Here is an 8887-nt window from a genome sequence, read left to right on the forward strand (position 1 = left end):
CAGGCGCCAGGTTGAGATTCATAGGAAGAATTCTAAGAAAATGTGACTCATCGACGAAAGAAGTAGCTTACAAAACGCTTGTTCGTCCGATTCTTGAGTATTGCTCATCAGTATGGGACCCTTACCAGGTTGGATTAATAGAAGAGATAGACATGATCCAGCGAAAAGCAGCGCGATTCGTCATGGGGACATTTAGTCAGCGCGAGAGCGTTACGGAGATGCAGAACAAGCTCCAGTGGCGGACACTTCAAGAAAGGCGTTACGCAATACGGAGAGGTTTATTATCGAAATTACGAGAGAGCACATTCCGGGAAGAGATGGGCAACATATTACTACCGCCCACATATATCTCGCGTAATGATCACAACGAAAAGATCCGAGAAATTAGAGCAAATACGGAGACTTACAAGCAGTCGTTCTTCCCACGCACAATTCGTGAATGGAACAGGGAAGGGGGGATCAGATAGTGGTACAATAAGTACCCTCCGCCACACACCGTAAGGTGGCTCGCGGAGTATAGATGTAGATGTAGATGTAGATGTCTTAAGGTGTGCGCTGTAGAGCCCATGACCAGTGGGTACTAGGCTTTTTTCTTGTTTTCGTTTAAGGAACCTGTCCCGAAAGTTCGTAGGTGTTTTCTTCGGAGACCCTGTATATCTTAGGACGATGGTTAATTTTAATTCTGTTCGTTTTGTGGGAAACATTTCGTAGTATTCATTAATTTGAGTCACGCTTGAGGATCTTTCCAGGCTACAAAAGTATGCATTATTCCAGTGAAATGGAATTACTGTTCAGTGATCAGAACATTGAAACATCTTCATTAAATTTTTTTACTTACTTAAACTGAAATAGCTAAGAAGGTGAAACTTCTAAATTTAATTCTGAATCTGCTGAGTGAAACTGAATGCAAGTGAAACTGCTTAAAGTGCTGAGCGAAACTTAACGTAATGCCACGTTACTTGTCTTTATCATTTGATGGCTGACCTACAGAATTATTCCAGACAAATACAACTCAAACGCAGTCTGACTGCTCAAATAATTAACACAAAAGAAAGGCCCTGAATTAGAAGAAATGTTTCCAGAAACATCCCCAAGGCTGTGGCTAAGCCATGTCGCTGCAATATCCTTTCTTTCAGGAGTGCTCGTTCTGCAAGGTTCGCAGAAGAGCTTCTGTAAAGTTTGAAAGGTAGGTGACGAGATACTGGCAGAACTAAAGCGGTGAGGAGAGGCCGTGAGTCGTGCTTGAGTAGCTCAGTTGGCAGCCGGTACGGTAGCTCAGTGTGTTCGGTCAGAGAGCTGGTTGGCCTCTGTAATAAAAAAAACTGAGTGGTACGATCAACAAACGAACTTGACCGGATGTCATATGACGTCCGCAACGACCAAACACAACGATAAAAAACGAACAAAATGAAAAAAAAGGAAAAGAAAAAAAAGTTGGTAGAGCACTTGCCCGCGAAAGGCAAACGTCCCGAGTTCGAGTCTCGGTGCGGCATATACTTTCAATCTGTCAGGAAGTTTCACTCAATGGAGTAAGGTTTCCTGTAAAAACTATTACAGGCGTAAAGGCAAAATTAACACCATTCGTTTATTTCTGAGATTTCCAACAGAACAAAACCTGAAAAATGATCTTAACAAAGCAAAGCAAGACCATATATTGTAACATCTAAATCATAAAGCAAATAATTACCAACATAGACGTAAGCCATCCAACGTATACTTGCGCAATTTTATATAAAAAGTTTTACGATCATTAATATTCTAAGATCACTTGAAAATGGCGTAATATCCTAAATGGGACTCCTAGTGTATCAATAATGAGCTAATCAAGTCGTTGTGCATAAACTTGGAAATCTACTCACTATGTCTTTCACCGACGTGATTCATAATTCGAACCCATCAGATAGAAAATGACATAAAACATCATCTCCCAATTCATAATTAAATTAAAACATTGCTCTGAGACATTTAGTGCGCTCAGTTTCCACCAGAGGGCCTGTGAAGTGTGTTCACCGCTTCTGTTCACTAGGTTCAGTCTCTGCAAGGCGGCGCGGTAATTCCGCGCTGCCATATACTGGAATGAGCTCCTAAGGTTTTCTTCTGACGAGTATGACTGCTGCAAACTTGGAGAGCTGCAACTGAACGGACTGTCTGGGTACGTCATTAATATTCTTGAAAAACACTGAATCCTTGAAGTCACATTAGAGACAGAGTAGTTTATCTTGTCCTTGAAAGGGATGCCCATATATTTCGAGTTTCTCCATGATATCTTAAGGGGCTCCGGAACGCCCTATACTTGCAATGTTAAAATAACGCTTATAATTTACATATTTCCTCACAAAGTATTTGAGGTAGGAAGTTGAACTTCTTACAGATTATTTATTGGAATATGGGCTACAACTTAACACAGGGATTTTACTAAATTTTAGTTCAGGTATTAAAGATGATTTTTTTTTTCAATTGCAATGAAAATTCACAACATTTTTTTTGCAATTTTTTATTTATATATTTAAAATATACAGTTTTTTGGAAAAAGGCTGTGTTAAATTATGCAGAAGGTACTGTGTAACATTTACTGAAAGTTTGAAACAAATATGTTTGGAAGATCCTTAGAAAACATGTAATTAGTATGAGAAAATAAAAGTTTTGGGAATCGAGCGAGAAAGATAGGATTAACTTTTTAGTGCATTCCAGGTCCATAGGATGGATTATCTTCATCCTCTGCAAACTCTTCCTCCAGCTTCCTCTTGCTCCTCCTCCTGTTTACTCGTGCTTGTATTTCTAGACTCTTTACAGCCCTGTCTGCAGCCCAAAGGCGTTCCTTGTCTAAAGCAAGCATCGCTCGTACCATGTTAGAACCTACCTTCATTCCCATATTTCTAAATACCTTGCACCTTACAATGTTGCCATCATTGAAAGTCGCAACAGCAACTTTACTTTTACTCATTATTATACTTCAACAAAACAGAGACTCAAGAAACAGAATTAATTACGAATATTTTCCAGATAACGACAGAGTAAATAAACATGAAACAATCGACAATCACACCAGCGATATATATTGAACCATCACAGGTTAGCCACAACACATACTTTATCTCACATCACTAAAATGTACCTGATGAACACGGACGTTAATAATAACACCATTTGACAGCAGTTTAACAGCGCCACAGTGGGTCACGCCCATGTAGAACACATTTCTAAAAAAAATTTAAAAATAGTTGTAGTCTTCGGAATTTAATAAATTATATACACTCCTGGAAATTGAAATAAGAACACCGTGAATTCATTGTCCCAGGAAGGGGAAACTTTATTGACACATTCCTGGGGTCAGATACAATTCATGATCACACTGACAGAACCACAGGCACATAGACACAGGCAACAGAGCATGCACAATGTCGGCACTAGTACAGTGTATATCCACCTTTCGCAGCAATGCAGGCTGCTATTCTCCCATGGAGACGATCGTAGAGATGCTGGATGTAGTCCTGTGGAACGGCTTGCCATGCCATTTCCACCTGGCGCCTCAGTTGGACCAGCGTTCGCGCTGGACGTGCAGACCGCGTGAGACGACGCTTCATCCAGTCCCAAACATGCTCAATGGGGGACAGATCCGGAGATCTTGCTGGCCAGGGTAGTTGACTTACACCTTCTAGAGCACGTTGGGTGGCACGGGATACATGCGGACGTGCATTGTCCTGTTGGAACAGCAAGTTCCCTTGCCGGTCTAGGAATGGTAGAACGATGGGTTCGATGACGGTTTGGATGTACCGTGCACTATTCAGTGTCCCCTCGACGATCACCAGTGGTGTACGGCCAGTGTAGGAGATCGCTCCCCACACCATGATGCCGGGTGTTGGCCCTGTGTGCCTCGGTCGTATGCAGTCCTGATTGTGGCGCTCACCTGCACGGCGCCAAACACGCATACGACCATCATTGGCACCAAGGCAGAAGCGACTCTCACCGCTGAAGACGACACGTCTCCATTCGTCCCTCCATTCACGCCTGTCGCGACACCACTGGAGGCGGGCTGCACGATGTTGGGGCGTGAGCGGAAGACGGCCTAACGGTGTGCGGGACCGTAGCCCAGCTTCATGGAGACGGTTGCGAATGGTCCTCGCCGATACCCCAGGAGCAACAGTGTCCCTAATTTGCTGGGAAGTGGCGGTGCGGTCCCCTACGGCACTGCGTAGGATCCTACGGTCTTGGCGTGCATCCGTGCGTCGCTGCGGTCCGGTCCCAGGTCGACGGGCACGTGCACCTTCCGCCGACCACTGGCGACAACATCGATGTACTGTGGAGACCTCACGCCCCACGTGTTGAGCAATTCGGCGGTACGTCCACCCGGCCTCCCGCATGCCCACTATACGCCCTCGCTCAAAGTCCGTCAACTGCACATACGGTTCACGTCCACGCTGTCGCGGCATGCTACCAGTGTTAAAGACTGCGATGGTGCTCCGTATGCCACGGCAAACTGGCTGACACTGACGGCGGCGGTGCACAAATGCTGCGCAGCTAGCGCCATTCGACGGCCAACACCGCGGTTCCTGGTGTGTCCGCTGTGCCGTGCGTGTGATCATTGCTTGTACAGCCCTCTCGCAGTGTCCGGTGCAAGTATGGTGGGTCTGACACACCGGTGTCAATGTGTTCTTTTTTCCATTTCCAGGAGTGTATGTATTAAAAGGTAATAGTCTGCAGATTCAGAAAAAGCAAAAAAGTAAAAATTGAACTTTTCATGATTTTGAGCCTTTCCGGAGCCCCTTAAAGCATCACTTGGGCGCCGTGTACCGTGCAGTGATTATTGCGAAAGCAAAACTTTGCCATGTACGTCACAAGATAAAGCAATAGTAGTTAGTTTTGACGAGGCAGGAGACGGTGTGCATAGGCAATACCAGCCTATACACATTGTTAACTGGCCAGATGACATTGACATAGGAATGAATTTGAACTGCCGTACCGTGAGGAATTTCGGCATTGACAAAAGTGTAGAAAGTGAATTGGAAGAGATAATCAAATTCCCTCCACGGATTGACATTAGTATTGGTGTGAAAAAAGATCGTTTGCGAGAAGTAATGAAGCTAAAAGCCGATGCTCGCATACGTCGTCATGACGCTAAAGTGCGTTTTGCTAAGATTGCAGTCGCAGACTTACTACTTGTAAAAGCTCATGAGATATCGAGCGAGATAGACAATGAAATCTCTAAATTTAAGTTTGTGTATAATGGATCATATGAAGTCATTGGTATACCTCACACAAATGCTTATTGCTTAGAGTATCCAAGCTCTGGAAAACTATTAGGTATACGGAACATTGTAGACTTGAAATTGTACCAACCTAGCATTGATTAACACCACAGAATGGGTAATTTGTACAGTATGTAAATATAGAGTGTAATATTTAACAATTTGCTAGATTTCCATGCTTTTGCCTGACCAAGAGGACATTAAAAAAGTTGTAATTAATATGTAATTAGTTTTACTAAATGATTTAAGAGAGAGTGATCATTAATCAATTGAAAAATCCAAGCAGCTAGTTTAAGTTTTCAGCTGAGTCACAGTAGATTAAGGAATGTAAATATGGTTTTGTAACTAGCTGTAAGATTTCTTAAATATGTGATTCACTAGTCATTGCCGATGTACTTGAACGCTGTTTTAAGTTTCAGGCTAGTACATGCGTATGATGATGGACAGTGTTGAGTTATCCACTGTGATAGTGTTAATGGACTCCTTGAGATTACTCGGGAGTGAGTTTTTCCGAAAGAATTCAGTGAAACGGACGTTCTGAAAATGCCGTTACACAGGCGAGTGAGATCAAGCGTGCCGCACAGGCGGGCGCAACAATACTGGTGAGGCGGAGCCACTGTCGGCTCATGTGCCACTGTCGGCATTCTTTGCACTTGCGAGTACGGAAGGGGGAGTTGTTTTTCTTCCCGGACAGATGATGTGAAAGAATTCTGTTGTCAATGTTTATGTTTTTGTCGATCTGCTGTATATTATTTTGTTGTTTTGCGCTAAGTGGATTCTCATGACGAGAATATTAATTATGAAAAGGTTATATAAAATGTATATTCTATGTAATTAATTATTAATTTGCGTATTTTGTTATACCTGTTTTTTTATGACCATGTACTCTGATTAATTTTGTAAATAGTATTCCATTTCTTGATACTGTTACAAATTTTAATGATTTTGGAACAGCTAAACCATTTTCTATGTTTTCTATGAATTTTAATATGTTGTCTACCTGTTTTATTTTGTGCAAGATGACAGAGTGGAATAAAATTAGGAGTGTCTCCACTCAATTATTATGGCCTAAAAATTGATTTATGGTTAATTAGACGAATGCTAAATTTTGTTGATGTTTTGAGCATATGCATTTCCGCTGTTTCTGTTTTGTGACACTATCTGAGTCTGTTTAGGTTACACGAACATCCTCAGACAATGTGGGGCACGTGTAATGCTGGAAATGCATATCCTCCTATTTCCATCTATTGCACTGCAAATTTTTTTCCTTATTTTGTTGCCTGAAGATATAACATTTCTGTGTCTTTGTATATTGTAATTGTTTTACTATTTTTATATATATGCATTTATGTCGATTTATAATTGGTTTGTTTTGTGAATATTATTTGTATTTATACGCTGGGTCTGGCCTAGGGAAAACTATACTATCGAATGAATACATCGATAGGTCGTGTGGAGAACCAACGTGTTTAGGATCTTTGGTAGTGTTAACTCTGCCGCGTCGAGCGCGGGCGGAGAGAGAGTCTGGCTGGGGTAGCGAGTGGAGCAGGTGTGTTGTATGAAGCTCCTGCGAGATGCCGCGCTTTTGGGTTTGGGCAGCATGTAATTGCACTCGACTTGCTATGATAGTTTCTGACACGGTGTCGCGGACGGGGAGCATTAGCTGGCGCACATCAAGAGCCCATTTCGCCCTATGACCGTGTCGAGAAGAAGGCGCGCCAACATCCAGCTTCTGCAACAGCGACGGCCGACAATGAGTGACTGTCGCCACCTCCTCGATTGACGGCTTTAAACCTTCAATCAACCAACAAGGAAGACTGGAAGCACGTAAAGTTTTAGAACTGTATGGCAGACCTCAGCTTTTCAAACTGTTCCATTTTCATAACTAAATTACAGCAACGTAGCATGAACCTTTGTTGCTTATTGTCCCAATTGCATTACCAAGCAGGGTCCCTTCCTTTTCCAGAATGAACTCGAGTGTCGTTGAAATTCAAACGCCAGCATCATTCGATGACACTGCTTTAATTTCAAAGTTCAGTTTAGGTATTCACAACTGGCTACGATATTTAGATTACACAAGCACAAATTAAGAGTGCGAGTTTTGTTACCGTATTTTAGCTTACCTGTGACTGCAGCTCAGCTTGGTATGTACTAAATTTTACTATTGTTAATTGTTCAGAATCATTTAATTCAAGTTCAAAGTTAAATCTCTTATTTCTAAATTGCGTAGATTCTAGTAGCTTTTGAAATGATTGTTGAGGTAGTCCAAGACTAGCCGTATTTTACTGAATTTCGATGTGCTTCAGAAAGAAAGCTCACTATTAACTTCAGTCACTAAATTAACTTTCGATTTTCCGGTTTTATTAATTCTTTTGCTAAATTAAGTCAGAGTGTAGCGAAATTTATTACTTCTGACATTCTTTCAGTTTTCACACTACACGTGTCAACCTTCAGTTGCCACGCTTCTAGTGCTAATTATGTGTGTAATAACCTTTCTTTTTCAGTTACTATAGTAATTGTCCTTAGGACTGGCGACCATAATTTCCCCCAAATCTCAAATATATAATTACCGCTAGTTAACTGTTAACGTAACGGCCGCACATTAACTTTCTTTATTAACTTTACCCCTTTTCAAAATTAATTTCCACCAGTTTCATTAGCATTTTTCCTTTCATTTAGATGTAACCCTTTCCTCCCTCTTTACCGACAGATTATCTTCGGTGACGATTGCTTTTCACAAATTTCCATTAGGTACACGCGGTTTAATTTTTCACTGTCATTAAGGTCGATAAGTGTGGGGGAGGTTACAAATGGACATTTCTAAAAAGGACAGTCACAGAAGTTGTAAAGAAAAACATAAGAACTAGGAAGGAAACTACGAAGAAACCGTGGGTAACAGAGGAAGTACTTCAGTTGATCGATGACAAAAGGAAGTACAAAAGTATTAAGAGAATTTCAGAATACAGAATACAACACATTTAGGAATGAAATAAATTGGAAGTGCAGGCGAAATGCCTACGCGAAAAATGTGATGGAATCGAAAGAAAAATGACTGCTTGAATGATTGTCTCAGCAGATAGAGAAGTCGGAACAATGTTAGGTGAAGTTAAAAGCAAGGGGGCTCACATTAACAGTGAAATGGGAATTCCACTGTTAAACTCAGAGGAAAGAGCGAGTAGATGGAAGATGTACACTAAAAGCTTCTATGATGGGGAGGAGTGGTCTAGTGATAGTAGATGAAACAAAAGTCAGTAGTGAAGAGATAGGGATCCACTGTTAGAATCAGAATTTAAAAGCGTTTTGGAAGATTTAGGATCAAATGGGGTAGAAGGGAAAGATAACGTTCCATCGGAATTTCTAACATCATTGGGAGAAGTGGCAATAAAACGACTATTCCTGTTGGCGTGTTTAATGTATAAGACATGAGATATATCATCATACTTTCAGGAAAACATCATGCACACAATTCCGAAGATTGCAAGAGCCGACAATTGGGAAAATTACTGCACAATCAGCTTATCAGCAGTTGGGTTGCTTGGCTGGGGAGTGGACCAAACAGCGAGGTTATCGGTCCCGGATCCAAGCTGGTGAAATAAATTTATCTACAAAAGAATGAAAAAGAAAACCTCTTAGATGGCGAT

Source organism: Schistocerca cancellata, chromosome 1, assembly GCF_023864275.1.
Source record: "Schistocerca cancellata isolate TAMUIC-IGC-003103 chromosome 1, iqSchCanc2.1, whole genome shotgun sequence".
Lineage (NCBI taxonomy): Eukaryota > Metazoa > Arthropoda > Insecta > Orthoptera > Acrididae > Schistocerca > Schistocerca cancellata.